Genomic DNA, 12847 nt, shown 5'->3' with positions numbered 1-12847 from the left:
TTATGATAGTCACAGAGAGTGAGAGAGGCAGAGACACAGGCAGAGGGAGAAGCAGGCTCCAGGCACCGGGAGCCCGATGCGGGATTCGATCCCGGGTCTCCAGGATCGCGCCCTGGGCCAAAGGCAGGCGCTAAACCGCTGCGCCACCCAGGGATCCCTCATCTGACTTTTTAAAGAGAAGTTGGGAATCCTGTTTTTAAATGTTGGTTCAACTAAAAAAAAAAAAAAAAAAAAAAAAAAAAGTACATCTTTGGGCTACCTTCAGCTCAAAATCAATTGGTTTATGACCTCTCTGTAGATTCTCCTTTGCCAACCTTTAACCTGAGTCCTGGTTAGAGAGAAATCAGAAGGGAGAGCCCTTCAACTTTTTAAAACATAAGTCTCACCTTATACCACATTTCACAGTAAATAGCTTTTGCCAGAGCTTTCCATCCCAAGTAAACAGGGTCTTTATGGTGATACCCCAACCCCAGGGTGCTCTGCACTAGCCTTCAAATCACCTACATTCCTACCTCCTACTCAAAATATCTATTCTTCACTTCATCTTGAGCTTGTCTGGACACCACGAAGAAAGCCGTCTGATCATTCATACTTCAGTGTGGATGCAATGGCCTTCAACCTTTGCAGACATATTTGAGGTTTTTTTTCATGTATGAAAATCATGGGTGACGGAAGGACAAAAGAAAGGAATAGCTTTTAGTGGAATTTCAAGCACTTTGACAACACTTTATCGTGATTCACAGCCATTGTGTTAAAAGTTTGCTTCCTTGCTTGTTTGCTTGTCTTTAGGTGATGGGAAGGGTCTTGGGGCTGTGGTCTCCCTAAATATCAAATGGACTGAAAAGTTAGCCTTTAGGGACACCTGAGTGGCTCAGCGGTTGAGCGCCTGCCTTCGGCCCAGGGTGTGATCCTAGAGTCCGGGGATCGGGCTCTTGGCATGGAGCCTGCTTCTCTCTGCCTGTGTCTCTGTCTCTGTCTCTCTCTCTCTGTCTCTCACGAATAAATAAATAAATAATTTTTTTTTTTAAGTTAGCTTTTAAGTAGTTATCCCATGCTGCTTCATTTTTTTTTCTCCATTTTGGACCTACATGTTCATTAGCACCTTTCTGCTTGCTCAATATCTGCAAAAGACTATCAGTACTTAAGGCAGAGACTAGATCTGTTTTGTTGACTATAGACGCCCAGCATTGGACCAGGGTTCTAATAAATGTTTGGTTGAATGAATAACTGCACTAGAAAGAAATGGAGCAGAGCAAAAGCTTTTCACTACCCATGTTTTATGCCCTGAATCCATCTCCAATTTCAGCCACCTCTATAAACTGTGTAAGCCATTGCATTGTGAGAGTCCCCCACTTCAAATGCCTGCTGTGTACCTCTTTGCTTTTCTGCCTCAGGGTTTTCTCCAAAGCCCTCACCAGAGGGGAGTTTGAATTAACAACTCCTTCTCCCCCAACAGGGGTAACCTTCAACCAGTAGGAAATACCAGCCACTGGGTAAACCCCCAGGCCTTGCATCCTTTGGAGAAACAACTCTTTCAGATGCACCTAATGGAGTTCTTCAGTGTTTCCCGAGGAATGGAGTCACATTTGCCCTCTATAACCTGTTGAATAATGCACCCTTTTCTGAACTACTCTACTTCCCCGTCCTCCTCTTCCTACTCTACTTCCTCACTCCTACTTTCAGGATCACTTCCCAAATATATTACCTTCATCCAAGTCTTTGTCTGAGTCTCTGGTCTACGGACAACACAAACTAAGACACAGAGCCACTTTAATTAGGGCTAGGTATTTAACCCAAGACAGACCTGGAATTGGTCAAGATCAGGTTTTCTCCTATCTGCTGGAAATAATCTTTCATCTTATCTACCAAGAAGACTTGTCCATGTGACTGTCCTGCTGACTGCTTTCCAGAACATCATTCTTTCCTTTTACAGTCATTCATGGCTGCCAGACAGCAGGTGCTAACAAATCCTACTTTTTAAAATTTATTAAACTGAAAGTGAAAAACCAGTGGGAAGTTTTATCATGCTGCTTCTCTTTATACTAGAGTCTTAGCCTGAATATGACCCTAATGCCCAAGCCCTCCTCTCCAGTCCAAGCAAGCCACATGGAATCCAATTTCATCATGCTCTTCAAAGAAATTAGGGCTGAGCCCATCACCAGATGTGACTTCCTTGACTTGACACAGGGGCAAGCTCAGGCTCACCCTGATTGAACATTGCCCCACTGCAACTCCAGTCCTCAGCACTATGGAACATCTTGGTCTTAACCTCCACACCTTCAGGCAATTTGATCTATACACGTGGGCCTTTGCTCAAGCTGTTTCCTCTATCCCAAACGCCTTTCCTTGAGCCTTTTCACTTAGCTAACCTCTCTTTGTCCCTTCTGCAGGCTCTCTCAGCACCTCTTAGTCCTGACACTAATGTTACCACAGTAGAAGTCTGCTTACAACCTGTCACCTGCCCTGAAGTATAGGCTTCCATACAGCAGAGGCTCCTCTTATTTATTATTGGATACCTAGTAAGGTAGCCATTGTTACAGCATATTGATTATTTGGCAGCAATATATCTAAACAGCATGGGACCACCTTAGAGGGACACATGACCCCCTTCCCAATCAAGCCCTTCCCACCATTCCAGGTTTATCGGTCCCCATAGGGCCCCAAAGCCAACCTACCCCAGCTTGGCCAGAAGAGGATTAGAAAAGAATTCCTAATTGGAGCACACAGATGGGGGTTTTTTTTTTTAAAGACCTATTCCAAACAACATTCTGTAGTAAATCTTCCACCGTCCCTCTCTACCCCTTACCCATGCAAGGGAAACACAAATTAGAAGGAGTGGTGAAGTGAATAATCATCATGATCCAATCTTGGTCCATTCCTGCAACTATCTCCTTAAATTGACACCTCTGGTCAAAGGTATCCTCATTTCATATTTTGATACCTATTGTCACGCTGACCTCCAGAAAGGCTTTATCCTGCCATCAATGAATGGGAAGTGTGCATTTTCCAATCCCAAGACAGTGTTGAGTTTTTCAGTTGGTAGGAATGAAGTTGAACATCATGTGCTGTTTCTTCAGCTATCTAGCATCTAAACAGACTTTGGCAAGGATCCTGAATGAGACAGGACAGCTCAAGCTCCCACTGTGAAAAATGAGCAGGAACTGGAGAACAGATATTCCCTTCCAACCCCAGGATGCCAGAGCCCAGGAAGGTGACCGAAGCGAAGGCAATCAGATGCTCCCACCTGGGCCTTGGCTCTGGAAGTATTGATACAAGGTTAACTGGACACATCACAGCAAATTAGTGAATCTAGGGGCTCTATATTCAGCACAGGTGAAGTAGTGGTGGCAGTGCCAGCAATGGTGGCAGTGAGGGTCCAGCTGGCTGCTCTAGTGGCAAGTTCTTACCAGTATCTGCCTTCCTGGGTTTCTGCCCAAGCCTGTTTCTCTGGCTCTGTTTGTTGTGTGAGCTAGCCTGATAGGCTTCCTATAAATTCCTTACTGCTGAAACTAACCCGTGTCAGTTTCTGTTGTTTGCAATCAAGAAAATACCTTTTTTTTTTTAAAACCAGTTTGTATTTTTACTGGTGTGATTTACTGTCCACATCATTTGCCCATTTTTTCTTTGATTCTTTCCTTTAATAAATGTCTGCTAATAAAAGCACTTTGTATACGAATTACATTACTCATTGGTGTATACCATTTGATTATTTACATTTCACTGTACTTACAATGTTTTGATATTAAATAGAAAATTTTAGTTATTTTATATGGTCAGGTTGATTAGTTTTTCATAAAGGTTTCTGATTTTTTTAAATAAACATGGTTAAGAAAATAGCCCTTCCCCACTCCAGAATCATAAGAATACTTACTCTATTTCCATTTAGTGCTATTATGTTTCCTTTTTTTTTTTTCTTTTGCCTATTTTTAATGTTGCCTTCATCTGGAATTTGTTTTTGTGTGAGAAACGAAGCAGGGATCTTGCCTTTTATCTACCTACATGGCTAGCCAGCTGTCTCAGCACCATTAAAAAAAAATTACCTAACTTCTTCCCACTGCTTTATAATGTCACTTTTTATCGCATATAGACTCCATATACAGCCTGGTTGACTCAGTCAGTTAAGTGTCTGCCTTCAGCTGAGGTCATGATCCCAGGGTCTTGGGATCGAGTCCCACATTGGGCTCCCTGTTCAGTGGGGAGCCTGCTTCTCCCTTGCTGCTCTGCTTGTGCTCTCTCTCTCTCTGTCAAATAAATTAAATATTTTTAAAAATAAAAATAAGCTCCACACACATTTAGAGTTCTTAAAAATTCTGTTCTATCTCATTAATGTGTCTTTATATTCCCTGATAATATAAGTTTAGAATATGTTGCAATGTTTGGTAGGCCAATACCTATTAGTATTTGATTAGTTGGCTCCTTTTTCTCTCAAATGAATTTAATCATTTGGGGGAATTAATTTATACAGATTAACTTAGGGAAAATTCACATCATCACAATATTTTCTTATCTGAGAGTAAAGTATGGCTTTTAAAGATTACATAAGGACTTTTTAAAATATTTATTTATTTATTTATTTGAGAGAGAGAGCACACGTAGGGGGAGAGACAGAGAAAGAAGGTGAAGCAGACTCCCCACTGAGCAGGTAGCTCCAATCTGGGACTCAATCTCAGGATCATGACCTGAGCCAAAGGTAGATGGTCAACCAACTGAGCCACCCGGGCACCTCTACCCAAGGACTTTTAATGTCTCTCAAAACACAGCAATTTTCTTCCATAGGTCTCTGTAACATCAATGAGTTTATTCTTCTCTGCTGCTATTATGAATAGGATATTTTTATGCCATTGTATTTTCTGTTGTTTGCCCCTAGGACAAAATTATTTTTGTAACCAGCCACCTTGATATATTTTAGTTCTTTCTCATAATTTTCCGTTGATTATCTTGGGTTTTTCAGGAACTCATATCAATGCATGAGGTAATAACTTGGCCTCTTCCTTTATAATATTTGTACCTTGTCATTATATTTTTCTTATCTAATTGCCCATCCAGAATTCTATTAAATAATATTAATGAGAGTGGGAAAGCCTGCATCATTCCTGACATTAACAGCAATGCTTCCAGTGCTTCACCATTAAGCATGATGCTTGCTTTTGGTTTGAGATATATATTATTTATTGCATTAAAGTGGTGTCCATTTATTCCTCCTTCAGAAAGGGTTATTATCAGAAATGGATCTTGAATTTTATCAAATGCCCTCTGGGCATCGACAGTGATGAGCATATGCCTTTTTAATTTTTATTTATTTATTTATTTATTTATTTATTTATTTATTTATTACCTTTGATCTGTATACCTATCATAGGTTTTGGGTAACAAATAACATAAACTATTTTTAGCTAACTTAAGCAGAAAAGGAGCTTATTGGAAGGGTGGGTATAGAGCAGCTCACAGAACTATCAGAAAAGCCTCAGAATCAAACTTGGAAAATCAGAGGAGAAGGTACACGGCCAAGCACGTGTTTTGGATAATGCTGCTTAAGATGGCACCATCGGTGAAGTTGCCACCAAGACTGGCGCCATCATTTGACAGTGGCAGCCACACTGCTGAACTTTTGGTTCTGCCGTAGCCACTCTGAATAATCTTGAATAATTTCTGATTGTCTTTGAGCTTTTGCTGTCACACCTTCAAAATCTTAAGCCAAGTGGAGGCACTCATTGTGGTTGAGCTAGATCCTAGTTCTGGTCATAAGCTGCTAGGTTGTAGGGACAGAACCATATCTTCCTACAGCTTCTCTCATGGAAGATAGAACTACCTCTCATCTATCTTGAGACTCTCTCTGAAAGGAGGACCACTGAATGCTAGGCAGAGAAATGATAAATGTCCACTGTAACCCATTCATGTGGTACACCATATTGATAGCATCAAGCTTATTGCTTTGTCTGCTTGTAAACGTTTCATATAGAATTTTATAACTATTTTTATAAGAAAGCTAGCTTGCAGGCTGTGTGTGTGTGCTCAGTATTCTTGTCAGGTTCCAGTTTTACTAGCTTTTTGTTTTTAATTTTTTTAAGATTTTATTTATTTCCTTGAGAGAGAGAGAAAGCACAAGCAGGGAGAGCTGCAGGCAGAGAGAAAAGTAGAAGCAGATCCCCACTGAGAAGGGAGCCCATTTGGGGTTCCATTCCAGGACCCCAGAATTGTGACCTGAGCTGAAGGCAGACGCTTAACTGACTGAGCCACCCAGGAGCTCCACCAGCTTTTTAAAAAACAACTGTGAAGTGTCCCTATTTTCTTTAGATCTGGAACAGTTTAAATGATGTGTTTTCAAAGGTTATAAAATTCATCCAATTTACTCTCTAGATCTTGTAGAGCTGGCAGTTTTTTGAAATACTTCATAATTTTCATCCATTAAAATTGATTGGTCTGTCTAAATTTTCTTTCTCCTCTTGAATTAATTTCCGCCATTTTATCTCATTAGAAAATCACCCATGTTTTCCAGTTTGCTAGAGAAATCTTACAAAGAATTATCTTAAGGTTTTATTTTAATTTTTAACTCAAGGTCACGGATGTAAGCTAAATCTCCTCAATTTGCGCCTCTGTTGTCATCGGTGTGGTGATGGCTTCCCTTGTTCCCGAGTCATATTTTCCCTGCTTCCAATCATGACAAATTGTGAGGTGTAACACTCCAGAGCTCCCTGCAGGCTTAGGCTAAAGATACTCTTTCTGGGCCTTGCCCCTCATCCCATCCTTGCTTGACTTCTTCCTTTTCCATGACCTGCTCCTCTTACCTCTTAGGAGTTTCTTCTAAGAGCTCTTCCTTTTTTAAAAATTATTATTTTTTTTTTATTGGAGTTCAATTTGCCAACATAAAGCATTTCACCCAGTGCTAAAAGCTCTTCCTGATTGAATCACTTCACATGAATTCTCATCTGAGTCTGGCACTGGGGAACTGGCCTAGGACAAAGATGTTTTAACTCATTCCCAGCCCAGGAAGACTGGTAAAGAAATGCTGTAAAACACTGTCCTTAGAGACACAAATGAGATCCTGTGAGATTAGAGAAGTTGAAGTTAATAATTCAGTTGGGAAGAAGTAGGAAGGACTTCATTTAGAAAGTGTTAGTCAATCTGGGTTTTCAAGGATGACTAGGAGTTGGCCAGCTAGGAAATATAGTGTGGGGTGGGATGTTGCAAGAAGAGGTAAAATGGTCAAAAATTTCTAGTTACAAATAACATGCGGTTCCTATGCTTTAGGGATTCAAAATGTAGTGAGTGAACATGGGAAGCCAAACAGGTCTCAGAGAAATTATAATGCAAGGAATATATAAGGACTAGAATACACAGGATACTGTTGTTCTTGCCTCAGAGAATGAGCTGGGTTTGGAAGAGTGAAAATGAGTTTTCTAGACAGAGAAGGGAGTAAGGGAAACTGAAAAAGAATGGCATGTATAATGATGCAGGGACATGAAAAGGTCTGGATGTCAAGGAGGCTCAAGTTCAAAGTAGCTCTACAGACTCAGAAATACAGGATAAGAAAAATATGTCCTTCCCATTCATTTCCTTTTAAAAGACAAAGTCTCAGCATGGGGCTAGACTGCTTTGTAAACTGCTCCAACACTTGCTAATCTTTCTCTCTCTTCTTAAACACCAATGGAGCAGGCTCCCATTCAGAGCCTTCAGTAGACAACACTATTGGGATAGTTTGTAGCTTACATCCCACTGCTCTTTGAAAACCTTGGCACTCCCCAGTGAGAGGTAGAGTCTATGCCCCCTACTTTGGAAACTGGTAGGCTTTTAGGGCAGTGTTGACTAGCAGAAGTGACTATGTCACTTCTGAGGCCAGATCATAAAACACAATGTATCTTTCATTTGTCTCCCTTGCTCTGTCTTAGGATGCTTACCCTGGGAACTCATGCTGTAAGGAAGCCCAGGCCACATCGAGAGGCTCATCTAGAACCAAGCCCAGAGTCCTGAGCCCCAGGCCCTGGCTGAGCTCCTGCTGACAACCAGCACCAACCTGCCAGCCATGTGAGGGAGCTACCCTGGAAGTGGGTCAATCCATCCAGTGATGCCCATACGTCAAATAGTGTATGATGCAGGCTCCCCTGCCAAGCCCTACCCTGGTTGCAGACTCATGGGCAAAATAAATTATTGTGTTATTTTAATCCATTGTGTTGTGGGATAGTTTGTTACTTACAACTGGATAACCAAGAAATCTAGATAGATTTTAATTACATTGTTTTGTTTTTCTATATTCATTTTTACAGTTGCCCTCTATTTATAGTAACACTGATAATCCTCTTACTACAGTGATATGATAAAATACATTTATTCATTGACTGTGGACTTGGTGACTCACTTCCAAAGAACAAAGTGTGGGAAGGGAAAATTAGTAACTTTGCAATGGAGAGACTTAGCAGCCACTAACTTAACCAAGTGATCAAGTTAACATCACACACAGACAAGTCAGGTTGATATTAAGTAACCCCTTGTCATAACCAGAGTTCTCCAGAGAAACAGAACTAATAGGGCATGTGTGTGTATATACATACAGAGAGAGAAAGAGAGAGAGAGCGCGCGCAAGAGATGGCATGGGGCAGAGATGAATGGGGGAAAGACAGAAAGAGAGATATATTATAAGGAATTGGCTCACATAATTATGGGGGTTGACAAGTCCCAAGATTTGCAGTCATCAAGCTGGAAATTTAAGAGCACCAATGATCTACTTCTAGTCCAAAGGCCAGCAGGAAAAGCCAATGCTTCAGTCCCAGCCCAAAAGCAGGAAAGAAGAAAAAATAATGACCTAGTTCATTCAGTCAGGCAGAAAGAATTCCCTCTTAACTGGTGGAGGGTTGGCCTTTTCATTCTATTCAGGCCTTCAACTGATTGGATGAGGCCCACCCAAATTGGGGAGAGCAATTTGTTTCACTCAGGCTAACAATTTAAATGTTACTTTCATCAAAAAACACCCAGAATGATGTTTGATCAAATATTTGGTTGCCCCATGATCCTGTCAAGTTTACATATAAAATTAAACATCAAACCCCAATATACAATGTGATGAAGAAGACATTTCACCTCTATGGTATTCTTCACCAAAACCCATAACTCTGGCAGAATCAAAAGGAAACACTTAATATAAAACCAAATTTAGGGGCATTCTACAAAATTACTGACCAGTACTCTTCAAAAAGCCAGAGTCAGGAAAATCAAAGACTGAGAAACTGTCAAAGACCAAAGGAGACTAACAAGATATGATGCCTAAATGAAATGAGGTATTTGGGATTGGATCCTGGAACATGAAAAAGATTTTCATGGAAAGGCTGATGAAATCCAAGTAAAAGCTGGACTTGAGCTACACCAATGCTAATTTCCTAGTTTTAATTGTACCATGGTTGCATGAGCTGTCAACCTTGGAGGGCACTGGGTAATTTTATATAGGAACTCTGTCCTCTCTTTGCAACCCTCTGTACATCTAAAATTATTCCAACATTAAAAAAGTGTATTAAAACATATTTTAGTTTAAAAATGAGGGTAGATTTAAAAAATAATATTGAATAATCAATATTTTTTATAAGGAAGACTTGAGCATGGTAGAAGAAATAAGAATCCCTTTGTGGGAGAGTTTGCATCTGGGCATCTTGAGAGACAACTGATGCACTTGCTTGGTATAAGGGGCTCCCACAGGGGCTGTCAGCTTCCAGAACAGGCACTTCCAAATGGAGGGGGAGTCTGACCCTTACTCACATTAACAGAGGCCAAAGACCAGAAATCCTTCCAGGAATTGTAAAACGATCATAGACAGGAGTCAGGAATAGGGAATGGAGACTCTGGACGAGTTGTAGACACCTGAGTGACACCAGAATGCCATGGAAAAGAAAAAAAAAAACCTCTAACTTGTTTGCCCAAATCAGAGAATTGTGTGGTCCATTCCAATGTAAACACTCAACAAATATTGGAATGGGGCACCTGGGTGGCTCAGTCAGGTAAGCATCCAACTCTTGATTTCAGCTCAGGTTATGATCTCAGGGTTGTGGGATCGATCCCCGAGTGGGCTCTGCACTCAGCACATGGTCTGCTTGGGATTTTTTTCTCTCTCCCTCTGCCCCTCCCCCCACTCACATACATGGGCTCTCTCTCAAATAAATAAATGCAATATTTTTTAAAATATTGGAGTGCTTTCTATGTGGTAAGCACCTGTTCAAGATCTGGGGATGCAGCAGTGAAAATACAAAATGCTTTCCACTCCAGATGGAAAATAAGCAAATAAACAAATATATTATGCAATCTCAGCTGTTGATAATCATTTTGAAGGGAACTAAAACTCAGGAAGGAAATGGGGAGTAAGGGGAGAGACTCTTTAATATAAAACTTTGAAAGCCTCTCTGTGGAAGGACATTAGAACAGAGAAGTGAACTAAGGACAAATCTGGGAAAGACTGTCCCAGATGGAAGGAAGGGATAGTGCAAAAACTCTGAGTTGAGAATGAGTTTGGCATGTTCAAAGAAAAGCAGGAGGTCAGGGTGGCTTCAACAAATTGAGCAAAGCAGAAACTGGCCAAAGATGCGGTTGAGGTGATGAGCAAGAGGTCAGATAATGTAGGATCTTGTGGCCATGAGGAGGAGTGCTAAAGATTTAAATTTGCACAAAAATGGAGAAGATACTATCAGTTATAATTCTGTGTGATGCAATGGGTGATGAGTAATTGTTCAATTGCTTCAAAACTTTGGGAATTTGAGGATAGAGGGATTTCTTGAAAAATGTGCAGATTAAACATATAAATTTTCCTCTGCTCTATGCCAAAACATTTCTCACATGAGAGTCAAAGAATAAAACATGTAAATCCACAAAAGAGATAAGTGAAAAAAAGTGAATACACTTGATGAAAGAGTGTATGAATTAAGTTTCCATTGGTAGAAGAGAAGCCACTCTGTATTTTGGGTAGGAAGGGGAATGTTGAGACTTACTCCACTATTGGAAGGCTGGGAAATGCAGGGCAAGCAAACCACTGTCACCAATCTCAGCCTGCAGCAGCCAAGTGAATGAATCCCAGGAGCAACCTGGAGCCCTGTGCTTCCTCAAGGGCAAGGGCAAGGCCAGGGTAAGGGTAAGGCAAGCAAGGCAGTCTCCTTGGACACAAACTTTAAGAGAGCACCAAAACACTTTGTATTAGGGTTCTCCAGAGAAACAAACCAATGGAATAGACATAAAGATAGAGATAGAGATAGATGATATAGATATAAAGATATATAGATAAAGTATAGATATGAAAGGAGATTTATTCTAGGAATTGGCTCATGTGGTCATGGAGGCTGAGAAATCCCACAATCTGCTATCTGCAAGCTAGAGAATCAGAAAAGCTGGTGATATAACTCAGTCCAAAGGCCTCAGAATCATAGGGCCAATGGTGTGACTTCCAGTCTGAGTCTGAAAGACTAAGAACCAAGAGTGCCAATGTCCAGGGCCAGGAGAAGATGAATGTCCTAGCTCAAGTTAAAAAATAAATAAATAAAATTTTTCCTTCCTCTGCATTTTCTATTTCTTTTCTTTTCTCTCTCTCTCTCTTTACAATTTTATTTATTTATTTGACACACATACACACACAGAGAGAGAGAGAGAGAGAACAAGCAGGGGGAGGAGCAGAGGGAGAAGCAGGATCCCTCAACACAGGGCTCAATTCCAGTACCCCAGGATCAATGACCTAAGAGGAAGGCAGACACTTAACTGAATGAGCCACCCAGGCGCCCCCTCTTCTGCATTTTCATTCTCTTGGGGCCCTCAGTGGATTGGATGATGCGCAGCTGCATCGGTGAGGGTGATCATCTTTATTTAGTCCACTGATTCAAATCTCTTCCAGAAACACCCTCATAGACACATCCAGAAAATAATGTTTTACCAGCTATCTGGGCATCCTGGAGCCCATAAACCAACCCAATTCACTTACCCAAATAAAGAACATTTTAGGGATCCCTGGGTGGCCCAGCGGTTTGGCGCCTGCCTTTGGCCCAGCGGGCGATCCCGGAGACCCTGGATCGAATCCCACATCGGGCTCCCGGTGCATGGAGCCTGCTTCTCCCTCTGCCTGTGTCTCTGCCTCTCTCTCTCTCTCTGTGTGTGACTATCATTTAAAAAAAAATTTTTTTTTAATGCAATATTTAGGGAAAAAAACTAACTTACAGGAAAAATCCCATGATGAATAAAATGTCAAAATTGTAAATAAAAACAGACACTGATCCTGCTCTTGCATGACCCTGCCTCACTTACCCTAAATCCCAGCTCTGCTCAAGAGCTCTGGGAGCCTCAATGTCTTCTCATCTCCCCACAGCATTAAAAGATGTGACTTGTAGTAGCACGCCTGGAAGCTAATGAGAACTTCAGGTCCTGCTGCTTGCTCCTGTGTCTGCCCACAACTGAAACCTGAAAATAACAACGTCTCTTTTATCTTCCAAATTCTTTATGGGTACCTCACATTAGCAAACACTAAGAAAAGATTCTTAGAAGTGTAATTCTAGGCTTCCTTCCTGTGATGCCAGGGAAACTACAGAAGAGGGAGGTAAGGCTGTCAAGTTAGTTACGGCTAATCCAGCAGAGAGATGTCAAGAAATTTCAAAAAGCTGGCATCAGATAAAGATAGTAACAGAACTGAGAAATATCGTATCAAATATTTTCAGAGAGGAAGAAAACAACAAGCAACAATTTGTAGCAACTTGAATGGGCTACAAATAACAAATAACAGCATTATGGGCTGGATTTCATTCCCGCACAAAATTAATGCTAAAGTCCTAAGCCTCAGTTTGTCAGAATGTGACTGTATTTGGAGGTAGTCTTTTTTTTTTTCTTTTTTAAAGATTTT

This window comes from Vulpes vulpes, chromosome 3 (genome assembly GCF_048418805.1).
Source record: "Vulpes vulpes isolate BD-2025 chromosome 3, VulVul3, whole genome shotgun sequence".
Classification (NCBI taxonomy): Eukaryota; Metazoa; Chordata; class Mammalia; order Carnivora; family Canidae; genus Vulpes; species Vulpes vulpes.
Note: the sequence above shows the minus strand (reverse complement) of the source record.